Source organism: Tursiops truncatus, chromosome 1, assembly GCF_011762595.2.
Source record: "Tursiops truncatus isolate mTurTru1 chromosome 1, mTurTru1.mat.Y, whole genome shotgun sequence".
Lineage (NCBI taxonomy): Eukaryota > Metazoa > Chordata > Mammalia > Artiodactyla > Delphinidae > Tursiops > Tursiops truncatus.
This window is the reverse complement of record NC_047034.1, coordinates 78,923,743-78,941,291: the sequence shown is the minus strand read 5'-3', so window position 1 is coordinate 78,941,291 and position 17,549 is coordinate 78,923,743. Positions and strand designations below refer to the sequence as shown.

General features: G+C 39.1%; 1 long non-coding RNA gene across 2 annotated transcripts in view; it reads left to right on the top strand.

Annotated features, from left to right (window-relative positions):
* LOC109547405 (uncharacterized) overlaps window positions 1-17,549 on the top strand; it is a 145,936-nt gene that overhangs the window by 84,837 nt on the left and 43,550 nt on the right. The window lies entirely within an intron of this gene.

The window sequence follows — 17,549 nt, the reverse complement described above, 5'->3', positions numbered from 1 at the left end:
TTCTCCTCCTCCGCTTTCCAGTGATAGTTTAACTGGTCTTGAAGCTGCTGTGTGTCATGAGGCAGGAGTAGTTGTCTCTTCAACTGAAGGGAAGGAGGGTCAATGCTAACATCACTGAGATCTAGAAGCAAACTTCAGTCTTCATTTTGAATTAAAATCCAATCAATTCCTCTTGCTTTTTTTGGTATCTAGAAGAGTGTCTCTATTTCTTCCTCCATCTCCTATAAGCTGCAACTCCCCCAAATCTTCTTAGAAGAATAAATCACTCACTAAAAAATGTCTGTAAGCCAATGAAGTTATATTTATGGACTTAAAAACATTTTTTAATGTCTGAAAAAGGTGAAAACAGCTTTTTTGTCCCTATAATTTGGCAGCAGTAAAGGACCCTTTAAGAATTTGAAAATTGGGTTGTCCTCTGAGAGTTGAATTAGTAAAATTCATACTCAGTCGCAGTGATTAGCTGTGTCATATAAGAATAATGACAACTCCCAAAAAAATAATGGCAGTAATAAGAATGCAAGGGACTGACTATATACGTGTCAATCCAACCAAAAGTTGAGCCAAGAATCCTCCCAAGGAGACATGGCTGAAATGTAGGTGTAATTTAGTAAGAGGAAAGGGAATGGAATATACTCTGTCCTATCTGGGGATCGACTATAAACAGAGATTGATCCCAGAGGATAAAAAGGAAAATCTAAAGAGTGCCGATCTTAATCTTTTAGAGGCAAAGAAGCCTTTCTAAATGGCTCTGAGCTTTATGATTTTCTTGGTAAAAGAAAATCTTTCATTTTCCTATAGTGAAAGCTCGCAGACTGGCACCTGATAGGCCAAGTCTGGCCCACATACAAATTTTGCTTTGTCTACACTGTATTGAGTTACAGTATTTTTAAAAGTGGTCAATTAGTTTCACATAGGAAAATATAGGATTGTAGCTTTTATTGAAAAATTGGGAAGACCTGGCTTAGCTAAACTGTCCACAATGGGCTGGAGCTATAAAGCAGCAGCTGCTCCCTTTAGAAGAGGGTTCACTCTCCAGATTGCCGCAGTCTCCACTATTCCCTATCATACCTGCTCCCCGACCTGCTCGACTCATCTATGTTTCAGTCTTTTGAGCCTCTTGGGTTTTGAGTGTATGACCCGCCTAGTGGGTAAGTTGGCCTTCAGCTACTTGAGCTGAAATTAGCTTCTTAAGACCCTGAACCCTCCTTGTTCTGATTCCATGCTCAGCATGCAACCTTGTGAGAATCTGGCTTCCCATGTAATTTGCCTATAAAGAAAGAATGCATTGATCTTCTGCCCTGAGCATCTTGCTCTATATGAGGTAGTAGCTAGAGTAAATTTTAAAAGGTTTCAGCTTTGGAGTCAGACAGGCCTGCTTCCAATTCTGGCACTGACACTTGCTAGGTAAGGTCACCACGAGGCCTCTTGGCACCCCGCCAGTTATCTTCTCCTGGAGATGTCACCCTGGGTCACCTTGGGCCACATACCAGAATATTCAAATTGAAAAAACATTTTATGAGCAAAATTGATACCCCTAAGTCACAAATTACAGCAACCCCACATCTAACCAACCAACAAACAAACTTAAGTTTCTCTAGAGATAGTACACATAACAAAAGGATAGAAAGCTACTGATCGGAAACACAAACTCTGATGGCTGTCTGTCCTAGAGAGCCGGAAGGGGAAATGGTGGCTAGAACATGGATTTTGAACTTAAGAGACTTGTATTCGAGTCCTAGTTCTTTCCTTTATTAACTGTGTGAACTTAAAAAAGTCATTAACAGCTCTGAGTCCCCAAAATAAAAATTCTCTCCCTACATCCCCCATTGAAACTTTGTGCAGATTAAATAAAATAAGGTGGGGAAGATACTAGGTAAACTGTAAAATGTATGGAATGGTTAATATCAAATTTTTATACACCCCAGGGCTTCCCTGGTGGTGCAGTGGTTGAGAGTCCGCCTGCCGATGCAGGGGACACAGGTTTGTGCCCCAGTCCGGGAGGATCCCACATGCCGCGGAGCGGCTGGGCCCGTGAGCCGTGGCCGCTGAGCCTGCGCGTCCGGAGCCTGTGCTCCGCAACGGGAGAGGCCACAGCAGTGAGAGGCACGCGTACCGCAAAAAAAAAAAAAAAAAAAAAGAGTAGAAGTAGTAGTAGAAGAACCCAAGAGGCCCAAACCTGGAGTTTCTAGCCTGCCAAAGCAGCATTCACAACCTAAAGATCAGTGCCAGGTTCAGAACACCCATAACCTGGAGTGTACATCGAAGCCTGGAGTGCACATCAAATTAGACTCTGGTTTGGGAAATAAAATAATAATATCCAGGGATAATTAGAGTGGAGGGAAAGAGTCTCACACACGTTGTTGGTGAAAATATAAATTGGAACAAAGTCACGTCAGCAGTACCTATCAAAGTTTTAAATATGCACTCAGCAATTCCCTTCTAGGAATTTATCCGATGGAAACACTCTATAGTGAGCAAGAATACCTGTACAAGAATGTTCAAGGCGGACTTCCCTGGTGGTCCAGTGGTTAAGACTCTGTGCTTCCACTGCAGGGGGCACAAGTTCAATCCCTGGTCGGGAAACTAAGATCCCACGTGCCACTTGGTGTGGCCTAAAAAAAAAAACTAAAAGAATTTTCAAGGCAACATTACTTATACTATAAAATACAATATAAAATTAGTGCATATTCTTGTTATGACGGCTATGCAGCATTAACAAAAATGAAGTAGATGTGTGTATATACATATATATGTGTGTGTGTGTGTGTGTATATATATATATATATATATATATATACTGAAATGGAATGGCTGTCTGTAAGGTATGATTGAGTTACAAAAAGCAAGCTGCAGTACAGTATAAACAGTGTGACCATATGTTTTTAAAATAACCTAGGTATATATATGTACCTAGAAAGAGTCTAAACATATACAAATCTAACTTTTAACATTGATTTCCACTGGAGAGAGTGAGTAGAATGTAAGGAAGAGACTTCACTTTTTGCTTTACATACTTTTATGTTACTTGAATATTTTATAATGACCAGGCATTACTTTTGTAATTTTAAAAACACAACTAGAAATCAAAAAAGAAAAGTTAAACCAATATTTAAGCTAGGGAAAATAGAATAAAATATAATTAAAGAGCTCTAGCCAACGGTAGGAGTAAGGCCAAGGAACAGAAGCAGGGGCACAGAGCCCAGAGAACCACATGCCTGGGGTCTCCCCAGTAGCTGTTCCCACACACACCTGACCACTGATGTTTCAGGACCACGCCTGCCCTCCTGGACTTGTGGTGCTCTGCTGGCAGAGTCGGTCTGTGTCTGCATAGTTGCCGTTCCTACTGCAGTGCTGCCAGCAGTTTTCCTATTTCTGAAATTGAAGGTTGCAGCAAATGCCTTCGAAATTAAGAGTCGTGCCCATGGGGCAAAGCACTGAGGCTTCTAAGAGAGACTGTTCTGTTCCTGAGAATTTAACTGGACTATCCCTGCTCCTTGACTTCTGCACTTTGTTTTTGTATTAACTCCTTGTGGCTTTGACCTTGGATTTGACCACAGATTCTGATTCTTCCTCTGCTCCAATCTTGTGTCTTCTCTTATGGTAACCTACTGTCCAATTCTGGCCAATTCCATGACTCGGGTTTTCTTCAGGGGCTGGATTTGGGCAATTTCTTCACGCTTGCTTCCAGCACCTAATCCTCTTCTAACCCTACTTTTAACTCTGTCATCCTGTCTCAACACTGATGTCACCAGCAAAGACATGATAACTCACGATAACTGTACATATGGGGCACTTGGGACACTTGCTGTCTGGGAAGAAGCTGTCCTTAACTTCACATGTGGTTCTTAATGAGATGATAGGAAATCAGTGGGAATGATCATGCTGGAGTCACAGTGCTGTTGTTTCTAACAGCCCCCAACACTTTGGGAGCAATGTCCCTAAGGTGGTGTGTGTTTTGTAAGTTATGACTGTGTAGAGGGAGATGGAAGGCCAGCAGCTTGAGCCAGTCTATCCCTTTTAACTTGCCTGGACACTGTCTTCTCCAAATGATGATCCTTATTTATTTTTCATTTCATGACACAGAACATGTGGGAAGATTCCAGGAGTGAACTTAACTTTCTTTTGAACCATCCAGTGTGAGTCAGAATTGTGGCTCCACATAGCTAGGGACCTTTCCTCTTCTCAGACTTCTCAGCAAGCAGGCTGGGTGAGATCCGTGCATTGACAAGGGAGATGGTTAGAGAGATACGGCTTCTCCCAAGGCTGGAATTGAAACCCAACCTCAATTAAGTTAAGAAATCCTCAGTTAAGACTGCCTGGCCCCCTTCACCCTGCCAGCTTTTAGGAGCTGAGACAGGATCTCCTTAGGACCCAGAACAGAAGCATTTTGTAATAAAATTCCTTATACATTTTCATTTCTCCATGGTTCTTAAAATAATTCTTTAGCATGAAGGGTGATTTTACCTTCTTTTTTTTTTATGTTAGGGGTAGGAATTTATTAATTCATTAATTAATTTTTGCTGTGTTGGGTCTTCGTTTCTGTGCAAGGGCTTTCTCTAGTTGTGGCAAGCGGGGGCCACTCTTCATCGCGGTGCGCTGGCCTCTCACTGTCACGGCCTCTCTTGTTGCGGAGCACAGGCTCCAGACGCGCAGGCTCAGTAGTTGTGGCTCACGGGCCTAGTTGCTCCACGGCATGTGGGATCCTTCCAGACCAGGGCTCGAACCCGTGTTCCCTGCATTAGCAGGCAGATTTTCAACCACTGCGCCACCAGGGAAGCCCCTGATTTTACCTTTTGAATCCCAGGTCTGCTTTTCCTGCCAAGAAAATAGACTTGCAGCACACAGTGTACCCAGAAGCCATAAAGGAAACTAGTATATTACACTTGAGAACTTTAAAACATTTATATATACTTCATAGCCAAAGTCCAAGGACAAATAATACTTTGGTAAAAATATTCAAAACAAACATGACAGATGAATTGTTAATTTTCTTACTTCAAAGAGACAATTAAGTTATAAACAGGGAGTTCTCAGAAAAAGATAAACATCAATAAATAAATGTGTGTGTGTGTGTGTATTTATAAACAGGGAGTTCTCAGAAAAAAGATAATATATATTATCTTTTTGAATATAATATATATATATATATTGCTGTGAATATATTTTGTAAATGTAATTTAAGTCTACAGTCAGCCGACTTTAAGTAAGGGCTATCACCGTAGATAATCTGGGTGGGCCTGATTCAATCAGTTGAAATTGCTGATGACCTGCACCATGGATTTCGGACTTGCCTAGCCAGGTCCCACAGTTGCAGAAGCCAATTCCTTGCAATAAGTCTCTTAATATGTATCTCCTGCTGGTTCTGTTTCTCTGGTGGGACCCTGATAGGGTGTCCGAGGATGGGGTAAATAGAATTAACAGGGAAAGGGAAACACGTATGTGATCTCACCCAGTAAATCTTCATTGACTGTAGTTTTTTTCTCTCTTCCTGGGCAGCATGAATCTTGCTCAAATGTCCCTTTACTCAGACACCCAGGAGTTTGACTGCTATGCATTCATATCCTACCCCAAGTCAGCTCCACAGGTCACTTTCCTGGACTGTCCCAGTTCAGTTTTTTACAATAAAACTTTTAGATCAGTCGGGACTCTCTTAGTTGCAAGTGACAGGACCCCAGGTTAAACTAACATAAGCCAAAAGAAAGGGATGAATGGAAGGTATGAGCCACAGACGCTCCAAGAACCTCAAGGACCAGAACTAGGACACTTGAACCTACTGGGACCCTGTCTTACTTCTTTGCTTCCTTCTGCGTGTTCTCTACCAGTTTCTTTGAGATGGCAGGTTTCACGGCTCCTGGAAGTCCTTAGCTCATACATTCCCAGCATTTGTTTATTCATTTAACAAATATTCGTCAAGACCTTCTGTACAAACACAGAAACTCTGCCTTATGGCAGGGGAATCAGATAATGAACAATATATTATATGATATTCTTATTGTATTAAAGTGCATTTTGGAAGGGGAAAAGAGGCCTTCCAGCTTCAATGTTTTAAAATTGCAGAGAAGGTTCTGATTGGATAGCTTTGAGTTCTGTCCCTACCTCTCCAGTGTGACAGGCAGTCCTCACTCAAGTTCCACGGTGATAGTTGGTGTGGGGGGCGGGGGAAGCAATTCCTAAGAGAAAGAAGGTACTTTCCCAGAAAAGAGGGAGTTAGTTGACCAGGTAGACAAAAACATTTCATATCTTTCCACAACCATTATATTGGAATTACTGGCTTACTGTTTCATTGGCACTCAAAAACATATTTCCTATGAATTTAAGAGTAACATCCTTTGGGGAGCCAAAGCAAAAGGAACAAATGCAAAGTTGTTCAATAATCTTATTGTTTTAGACGACTCACTGTGTGTGTAACATCACAGAAAGGCCATCCTGGGGCCACCTAACCTGGGATGTGAAAGGTAACATTGAATTCTATGGCAACGGCTTTAAAGATGTGGGCTGTTCACATATTTTCTCATTCACTAATTCGTCCATACCCATAAAAACAGAGTATATATTTTATTGAATATATGTTATATGCAAAGTTCTGAGAACAAAGGTGCGAAATGCACTGTCTCTGTCATCAAAGATAGAGGGAAAGGCAGGTGCATTAACTAATCAAAATGTGCTCTGATAAGTTCCATAATGTACATAGTATGATGGAAACAGTGGAGGCCGTGCTAAATTCTTAGAGGAATCAGAAAAGTCTCTGCAACAGTGGGACATTTGAACCAGACCTCAAAAGATAAAAGGAGCTCTCTAGGTGAAGGAGAGGAGGCTGGCATTCCAGAGATAGAAAACAACAACTGAGCCACACAGGGACAGAAGTAAGTAAAAGCATGACAAGGAGAGAAGCTAGGCTAGAGGGCTGTCACGCAGAAGGGAGCAGAGATGAAATTGTGAAGGATGCACACCAGCCATTCAAACGACTTCAAAGTTTTCAATCCATAGGCAACAGGGAGCTACTGATTGGCAGCAGGAGAGGTGTCGTGTTCTAGAAAATCTGTGTTCTAGAAAAAAAATTCTAGAGGGCTGTCGAGAAGGAGTGAAGTCTGCCATTAGCCCTTTGGGAGCTGTCAAAACAGTCCTAGTAAGAGATATTAAGAAAGTAAATGCAGTCCAGGGCCACAGGATTAGAGAGGACAGGAGAGATCTGAGAAAGAATTACAAAGAGGATAGGAGAGGAAACGATTTATTGTATTTCTACCTTCCCCCTATGCCCTGAGATACTTCACACACTATTTCATTTACTCTTTACAGCAACCCTGTGAGGGTGTAACGTCTCCCTCAAGAAACTGAACAACAGAGAGGCTGTCTCACTCAAGGTCACAGAGGCATGAAATAGCAGAGCCAGGACCTGAACCAAGGTCTGCTGGATCCCATAGTCCACGCTCATTCTCCCTACTCACAAGGAATCAAAAGGACTTGGTGATTAGGGTTCCATCATCCCTCACTTTCCAAAACTTTGTGGGAAGCAGTGTGTGTGCACCAGCCTCCAGCATGCCCAGGGAAGAATGTATTCTGTTAGATTACATCATGCTGAAGGAGGGAGGACTTCTTAGATCAAGTGGAATTTGGAGGCCCAGCCAGTGTTCACCCTGTCTAGGTCTGTATTAGTTTTCTATTATTGCTGCTGTAACAAACTGTCATAAATGTAGTGGCTTAAAACAGTATGACCTTTTCATCTTACAGTTCTGTAGGTTAGAAGTTCAACAAGGGTCTCACTGGGCTAAGATCAAGGTGTCAGCAGGGCTGAGTTTTTTTCTGGAGCCTTTAGGGATTAATTCTTTCCTTGCTTTTTCCAGTTTCTTAGAAGCCACCACTTTGTTCGTGGCCCCCCTCCTCCAGCAGTGACAAGTCCAGTCTTCATATCACATGGTTCTGATCTTTCCTCCTGCCTCTCTGTTCCACTTTTAAGAAGCCTTCTGGTTACACTGAACCCACCTGGTTAATCCAGGCTAGTCTCCCCATTTTAAGGTCAAGTGATTAGCAACCTTAATTTAATCTGCCACCTTAATTCCCCTTGGCCATGAAACAGAACACATTCACAGCTTCTGAGGATTAGGATGTAGACATCTTTGAAGGACCATTATTCTGCCTACCGCAAGTTTCTTTACATGATTTTAGATTTGAATCTTGCTGTACTAGTTCTGAAAATTTACAAGGAGAGGCTCAGGGAAGCAGTGGTGAGAAAAGAGTTAACTAGCCATCCAAGAAACACAATGACCTCTTGACGATGTTGAGTGCGGTGTAGACCTGCAGGCCAAGAGCTGGGCTGTTGGGGTAGGTGGCTCACATCTTCGAAGAAAAGCTCATCAAGCAGTGACCAGTAGAAACCAGGACACCAGTCACCTGGGAAACCAAGGAAACATAAACATACAGCCATCCATCACTGCCATCTGGAAAAAATTGGGTAGTGAGGGTCTTCCTGTTAGGCCCTGCTCCAGTATTTATTTGTGTAGCTGGAGTTCCCAGACCAGCCTTTCTGTCAGCGATGCTTCAGTGAGGTGTACGGGGCTGAACCTTAGCCTGGAATTAAAACACACCACCTTTCTGTGTGAATGTGGATGTAAATATTACCAGCAGGTCACTCAAGAGATAGGTGTCCATATTTCCAAGTCTAAACGATCTCTGTCAGTCAGACACGAAGACCCCATGTGCTTGTTGGCAATATCATCTTTAGGAAAAAATCTGAATTCCCAGTGAATGCTGCATGTGTTCTGCTCTGTCCAGGAGCTGTGATCTCCAGGAGCCTTGTCCTACTAGCTCCACCCTGGTCAATGATTTCACGTAGAGATGTGAAGGGGAAAAATGGTTTAAATTGGGTCCACTGTGCAGTGATACACTAAGTTACATGGGCCCTCCTCCCAAGAGTCCTCACTGTTGGTCAAGAATGTTTTCAGCTGTTGCTCCAGCCATGGTGAGAGATTTGCCCTGCTCCCTTTACGTGCTCTCATCCTGTCCCCCAAGTGATTCAAAGATATTTACAAGGCAGCTGGATGGGGTTTGCAGGGGCAAGTCTGAGGCATGGATCAGAGCAAAGTGAAGTGACCCGTATAGGGAACAAACCTATGACCTTGGCCTCTCAAGCACAGTATCCTTACAGACTCAGCTAACAGTGCCTCCTGAAAGCCCACCCTTCACTCAGGTCCATATGCAACGTTGAAACACTCAAAGGCCGCTGGCTGCAGCAAGAAGGAGAACATTCAGACCAAGATAGATTTCCTAGCATCACGTTGTGTCCTCTTACCTTGAGGATATATTGGGGTGCTACCCTGTCAGAACCAAACACATTCTTTTTTTTTAATTTTTAATTTTTATACAATTTTTAAAGGTTACTTTACATTTACAGTTATTACAAAATATTGTCTATAATCCCCATGTTGTACAGTACATCCTTGAGCCTGTCTTACACCCAATAGTTTGTACCTCTTACTCCCCTACTCCTATGTCACCCCTCCCCCATTCCCTCTCCCCACTGGTAACAACTAGTTCTCTATATCTGTGAGTCTGCTTATTTTTGTTTTATTCACTAGTTTGTTGTATTTTTTAGATTCCACATATAAGTGACACCATACAGTATTTGTCTCTATCTGACATATTTCACTAAACATAATGCCCTCCAAGTCCATCCACGTTGCTGCAAATGGCAAAATTTCGTTCTTTTTTATGGCTGAGTAGTATTCCATTATATATATATATATATATATATATATATATATATATATACCATATTTTCTTTATCCATTCATCTGTTGATAGACACTTAGGTTGTTTCCATGTCTTGGCAATTGTAAATAGTGCTGCTATGAACATTGGGGTGCATATATCTTTTCAACTTAGTATTTCTGGGGTTTTTTTGGTATATATACCCAGGAGTGGAATTGCTGGGTTGGATAGTAATTCTATCTTTAGTTTTTTGAGGAACCTTCATACTGTTTTCCACAGTGGCTGCACCAACTTACATTCCCACCAACAGTGTAGGAGGAGAACAAAACAAACTGACGACTGTGGAATGCTGTAGGCTGCATAGGAATTCCCCAGCCTCATTCATAGTCACAGTGTGAGCTCCCAAAGGGCACAACTAGGCTGTATCCAGTCCTTGGCATAAGGTAGATGCTCAAAGCGTGTAAGTGAAATGAATTTTAAAAGTGGATGAATTCGTGAGATAGATTAATGTGTCGTATATATCCTGACTTGACTTTGAAAGATGGTTCTCAGAATCCTCACATTCCATATCACTTGTTTCATGGACAGGAAACACCCTAGTTCAATACTGCCTATTGGAAATGTAACACAAATCCCCAATGCAAGCCACAGTCATACTTTTAAATTTTCTAGTAGCTACATTAAAATAAGTAAAAAGAGACAGAAGAGATTAATTTTAATTATATTTCATGTAACTATATATCTAAAATATTATGATTTTACATATAAGTTATGTAAAAATCATTGAGGTTTTTTTTTTTTGGTGCCAACTCTAGCAACATATCTCAATTCAGACTCACCACATTTCACATAGCTACATATGGTTTGTGGGTACTGTGTTCAACAGTTTAGCTCGAGATACTATCAATATCTAGTCAATATTATTATTAATTAACATCTGAGCAACGCTTAACAAAGAATCCTTACTTTTATTAACTAATTAGTAATGAGCATGTTGATAAGTGCCATTATTTCCAATTTATAGTTGAAGAAGCAGGCTTAATTTCAAGCTAGTAAGTAGTCGAGCTAGGACTTGAAACCAGGTGTTGTTTAAGTCTCCTGTTTCCCAATGCACCAGGTACTGCCATTCCTGCAGGGAACCTCAGCACAATGTGGAACAGGTGGGGTTGCTTCTGAAGACTCCAGGGAGGTACCTCTTAGTTTTACTTCACTATCATGTTACAATTAATGTAGGTCAAATGGTTTAGGCAGACACTGCCACATTATAAATGTCATGTCAGCTGCGCCAACTCTCACTGGGCACCTTCTGATTCTGGGAAGAAAAGCAAAGCTTGTGGAGAGACACTTTTCCTGTGCCATTACATGCAGCTCCCTATTTTCCTTTTTTTTTGTTCATTTCAGAGCTCCAGAGAACTTGCCTGAACCTCTTAGTCCTGCTTCCCAAAAGAAAAATGAATTCTATTTTCATTCTTTTCTTTCTAATTTCCAAACAGTAATAGTATTTGATAACACTTCCAAATTTTACTCCCAGCAACCTATGGCCTCAACTCCCTTCCCAGTTATGCTGGCAGAAAGACTTAATTATGGTTATTTCGCAGCAGTAATTTTTGTGCAATCTGACTGGCCTGTAATGCCCCTTTGCTTGGAGCTCTGATGCTGTGATTTTCCTCCTGAAATCCAAATTGTCTTTGGAAAAGACAACCGGTTTCTCACCCAAGCCATGTCCAAACAGGTCTGGTCCCCAGACCGTATCTGGCATGAAAAGGGGTTCAGTGCAGTGCACAATAGATGACTGTAGTCTAATTTTAGACCAGATGGTTCTCAAGACCATGTTTCTTCTCTGTTGACCCTGCTTCTTATCCCCATCAGACCACCTCCTCAGGGAGGGACCCTGACAGACATCAAGAACATACAGGAATGAACATCGGATTTTCCTAGAACACATACATGGTCCTGCTATCCTCCTGATTAAGACACTTTAATGGCTTAGTACACTCTGCAAGATGAAGTCCAAACTCTTTAATCATGCAACAAAGCCCTCCTTGTTGGGACTCTTTCCTACCTCCCCAGCCTCCTCCCCTGCCACACCTCTCACTCATGCTGCAATGGCACCAACATCTCTGCAGTTTTTCTGAAAACACCAGATGGGTTCAGGCATGTGATCTCTATACCTAAATGGCTAGTTTTCCCATCCTCATCTCTGTTCCCCTTGCCAATGCGTACTCAGAGTCTCACCCGAACCCCCCAAATGGAATTGTCCACTCTTTCCTTTGTGACTCCCAATACTGTCCACCCCTCCAGCACAAAGCTTGTAACATGTTGCTGTACCTTTTGTTTACATGGCTAAACAAAAGGCACCTGGGGGCAAGGACTATGTCTTAACTGTCATTGACCCTTCTTTGCCTATCAAGATGTCTGGTGCATAAATAAGCATTTTGTTTATTGATGAAGGAAGGAAGAATAGACGGGTATTACAGATGTAGAGTGAAGCCCCACTGTTAATCAATTTACCATTCTCCTCCTTATCTTATTTGGAGATATTTAGAAATGTAAACGTTCTGGGACCTTTTGGTGGCCAGGAAGGTAGAGCAAACCAGATGGACCTGGAGTAAAGAAACAAGTCTCTGATTGTGTAGAATTCCTTCTGGGCTTAAGGAAAAGTGAACAAAGGGATCTTCAAATATCCTTTTAGGTTTCCCAGCTTAGCCCAGCAGGGAAGGACAGGAAAGGAGGCAGGATTCAGGGTAAAAGCCTCTCTCTGGAATAAGTTTCCATGTGACTGGAGTATTTCTCGTACTGTTTCCTATGAAAGCATGATGCAAAGAGCAATAAAGTGAGGACTCAAACTTTATTCCCTTTAAAGCTAGAAAGAGAGGTTCCTGGATCATTACTTGAGGCCCACAGTTTTTTAATGACTCAAGAAAATGCTGCAGAATCTGAAATTATTGGGATGATTTATCTTTGATTTATAGAATCTAGGGAAGACTTCTCTCACCGTCTTGATCCTTTAGAAAAGGATTATACTTCATATGGAACAGACTTAATAATTGGGGTTATACTACCAGTGATTTTACAAAAAAGAGTACAGGCTCCACCTCCAGTAATATCTGAGTATTTATTAACAGACCAACCTATGTGCACACGCATGCATACACACACACTCATGCACATGCGCGCACACACACACAACATGTCAAAATGTGTTTTAAAAAATGCTATCTAAAGGCACTGGAGAGCTATTATAAGCAAGAAGCTACTGGAGAGAGTTAATACATGGAAGAAGAGTTTCCAGATTTTATAGTTTTCAGACTTTAGTCTGCACCAGGCAGAGTGGCTAAAACTCCATTATGAAACCCACAGTCTTACTGGAGAAGAATTAGAATATGGGGCAAGCACAGCAGTAAAAAGTTAAGGGGAATCCCCAAAAGGGCAGAGACCAAGAGGGGGAACCCCAACTGCCTACAACTCTGACTGAACTTTGAACCACACTTACATAGGGCAGACACCAGGCCACCTAGCAAAGCTAGAAGAGCTGAACTGAGATTTGAGCGGTTACCCTCAACGTGGGAAACATTAAAAGGATAGTAAGGAAATATGATGCACACTTTTACACCAATAAATTTGACAAATTAGATAAATGAACTAATTCCTTGAAAGATGCAAATCAGCAAAACTTACTCAAGATAAACTGTACAGTCCTATACTTACTTAAAAATTTTGAATTCATAGTTAAAAACCTTCCCAAAAGACAACTCCTGGCCCAGATACCTCACTGGTGAATTCTGTGTTTAAGCAAGATGTCATATAAGTTCTAAAAAGAAAAATAAACATAGTGGGAAGAAAAACTTCCCAACTCATTTTATGAGGCCAGCATTACCCTGATATCAAAATCAGACAAAGACATTATAAGAAAATAAAACTACAAACTAATATTCCTCATGAATACAGATGTAAGAAACTTTTACAAAATATTAGCAAATCAAATCCAGCAATATATTAAAATGATAATACACCATGACCAAGTGGGGTTTGTCATTGGAATGCAAAATTGTTCAATATTTGAAAGTCACGCAAATATAATTTACCATATCAACAGATTAAAGGGAAAAAACCATATGATCATTCACTAGATGCAAAGATCATTTGACAAAATTTAACAACCATTCATGATGAAAACTCTACGTAAACCAGGAATTACAGGTAATTTCCTCAAGTTGATAAAGGGCATCTATGGAAAACCTACAGCTAAAATCATACTTAATGGTGAAAGACTGAATGCCGATACTAATATCAGGAACAAGGTAAATATGCCCACTCTCATCACTTTGATGCAACATCATACTGAAAGTCCTTATCAGTGCATTAAGGCAAGAAAATGAAATAAAAGGCATACAAATAAGAAAAAAAAACTACCTCTAATCACAGATAACATGATTGCTTATGCAGAGCCTGCATAGAAACTTGAAATACTTAGGGAAAAATCTAACAAAATATGTGCAGGATTTGTATGCTGAAAGCCTAAAAGTATTATGAGAGAAACAAAATACTTAAAATAAATGGAAGGGTAAGCTGGGACGAAGTGAGAGAGTAGCATTGACATATATACACTACCAAATGTAAAATAGGTAGTGGGAAGCAGCTGCATAGCACAGGGAGATCAGCTCTGTGCTTTGCGACCACGTAGAGGGGTGGGATAGGGAGGGTGGGAGGGAGATGCAAGAGGGAGGGGATATGGGAATATATACATATAGCTGATTCACTTTGTTAAATAGCAGAAACGAACACAACATTGTAAAGCAATTATACTCCAATAAAGATGTTAAAAAAATTTTTTTAATGGAAAGATATATTGTGTTCATTGATTGGAAGACTCAATATTGTTAAGATGTCAGATTTTCTCCAAATTGATCTACAGAGTCAATGCAATTCTAGTCAAAATTCCAGCAGGTCTTTTGTAGAACTCCATAAGCTGACTCTGAAATTTATGAGAAAAATCAAAGGAACTAAAATCGTCAAAGCAATTTTGAAAAAGAAAAAGTTAGAGGACTCACATTACACGTTTTCAAGACTTACTAGGAAACTACATTAATCAAGACAGTGGGGTATTAGTGAAATGAAATACATAAAAATCAGTGAAGAATTCAGAAGTAGGCCAAGGCAATTCAGTGGTGAAAGAATTGTCTTTTCAGCAAAGGATGCTGGAACAGTTGGACACCCCTATGAAATAAAATGTATGTTGACCCATACATTAAACTATATACAAAACTTAACTGGAAAATGGATCACAGACTGAAATGTAAAACCTAAAAGTTGAAAAATTCCAGAAGAAAACATAGGAGAAAATCTCTATGACCTTGGGTCAGATAATATTTATTAGTTAGGATACAAAAAGCACAACCCATAAATGAAAAAACTGATAAAATGGACTTTATCAAAATTAAAAATGTATCATATTTGAATACTTTTAAAAATTTTAAATATAAAATATAGACTAGGAGAAAATACTTTCAAAACACATATTTAAAATATATGAAGGACCCTTACAACTCAGTAATAAGAAAACAAACAACACAAAACTGAGCAGAACATTTGAACAAACATTTCAATAAAGACAATATAAGAATGGCAAAAAAAGCACAGAAAAATGTACTCAACAACATTAGTAATAAGGGAAATGCAAACTCGAACAACAATCAGATAAGCACCTATTAGAAAAGGGGCTGGCAAGAATGCATAACAATGGAACTCTCATACATTGCTGCAAATTGTACAGCTACTTTGGCAGACAGGCTAGCAGTTTTCATAAAACAAAATATGCAATTACCATATGACTCAGCAATCCCAATCCTAGGTATTTACCTAAGAGAAATGAAACTGTATGTCCATACACAAACATATGCATAGGTGTTTATAGGGGCTTTATCCATCATTGCCCAAAACTGGAAATTATTCAAATGTCCATTAACTAGTGAATGAATAAACAAAATGTGGTACATCCATACAGTGGAATATTACTCAACAGTAACATAGAATGAACTACTGATATATGCAACAACATGAATCAATCTCAAATGCATTATAAGTGAAAGAAGCTAGGCTCAGAATGCTACAAATTACATGATTGCATTTTCATGACATTCTGGAAGAGGCAAACTATTATAGGGTTAAAAACCAGATTAGTGGTTATTTGTGGACTGGAAATGTAGGGAGGGATTTGACAACAAAGGAGCATAAGGGAACTTTTAGGTTGAGACAAATGTTCTGTATCTTGATTGTAGTGTGGCTACTGGACTGTCTGAGTTTGTTAAAATTTATTGTACCTAAAAAAGGTGGATTTTACTACCTTTATTGAAGAGTAATGCAAATTACTCTTCAATAAACCTGACTTACAAAAAAAGAAAATAGAGTAATGTCCTTTGTGATAAAGTAAAGCAATTTTTTCATTAGACTGAAGAAGACACAGACCTAACCTCATTCTTCCTATTTGACCTCACCCCTTGATAGAAAACAGGAATGGTGAAATTGATATTTGCTGAATGGAAAAGAAAACATGAAGTTATTTTAAGTGTAGAAAACTAAGTATAAGTTTCAAATAATGAATTAAGGATTCATTGTGATAACTGAATTATGGGTAATGACAAGGGAATGAACAAAAGATACTTGAGAAGTGTATGAAAACTTTCTCTTATTGAGTATCAAGTAAAGTTTACCTCCCAGATGAGGTTACCATGGATTGTAACTTGAGAATTAAAATTCACAGAACTAGCCTTTTAAACTTTTATTTGATTTTTAAATCAACATCTTTTTGCTATTTTTCCTTTTGGCTAGAAAAACTGGAATCTAGATTTTACAAGAAAACTACTTTTTAGGTAATACACTCTAGTTCATTTATAATTGAACTATAGTACCATTTTCAAAGGACTTTCTTTATTACTAAAGAGAAAAGTACAAGGCTTAGGTAATTTTAAGGATATATAATTTATGAAGAGGGCAATCCAACCATATTTTGACTTATAGATAATAATATTTTTAAATATTAGAAATTTTAAACAGCCAAAACTTTTACAATTTGAAAAATATATAATTAACATTCTTTGTCATTTAAATTTTATCAAGTTGAAGTGAAATGGATAAAAAAATATAAATAAACGTCACAGACACTATTTTTAAAAGAGCTTTTAGATTTAGATTTGGGCAGTATTATGCAATTTTCTCTAGTTTCCTACTCAGTTACATATAAATTCAAAATATTTAATCTAATTTTAATCTAAATATTTAATATTTAATCTCAGTTACATACAAATTCAAAATATTTATTATTTAATCTAATATTTAATCTAATTCAAAATATTTAATCTAATAGATAAAATCTATTTTATCTCTTATTTGTAATAAGAGATATTACAAACAACTTTATGCCAATAAATTTGAAATTTTCAATTTAAATTCTTTGAGTAACATGATTTATCAAATGTGAGATAAGAAAAAATAAGAAATCTAGATAGTCCTGTACCCAAAAAAGAAATATAGTCCATAATTTGAAACCTTTCCCTTAGTTCTACTCCAATAATTTTGGAGTAACATATTAAATAAATCTTTCTATAGAAAACAATGATAAATTATGGAGGAAAAAAAACCCTACTTGAAGGCACTGGATAGTGACCAAAAGCAGACAAAAACTGGAATGGAAACAGTCCTTTCCAGATAGCATTTTTTTCTGGAGGAGATTTGCCTTTATATGCTTTTTGCCTGAGGGTACTCTTCAGTCCATCCAGTATAGGGCAACAAGAATCCAATAAGGGAACATCAGTCTTACTAGTCTGAAGAGTCATTAAATGGAGTTT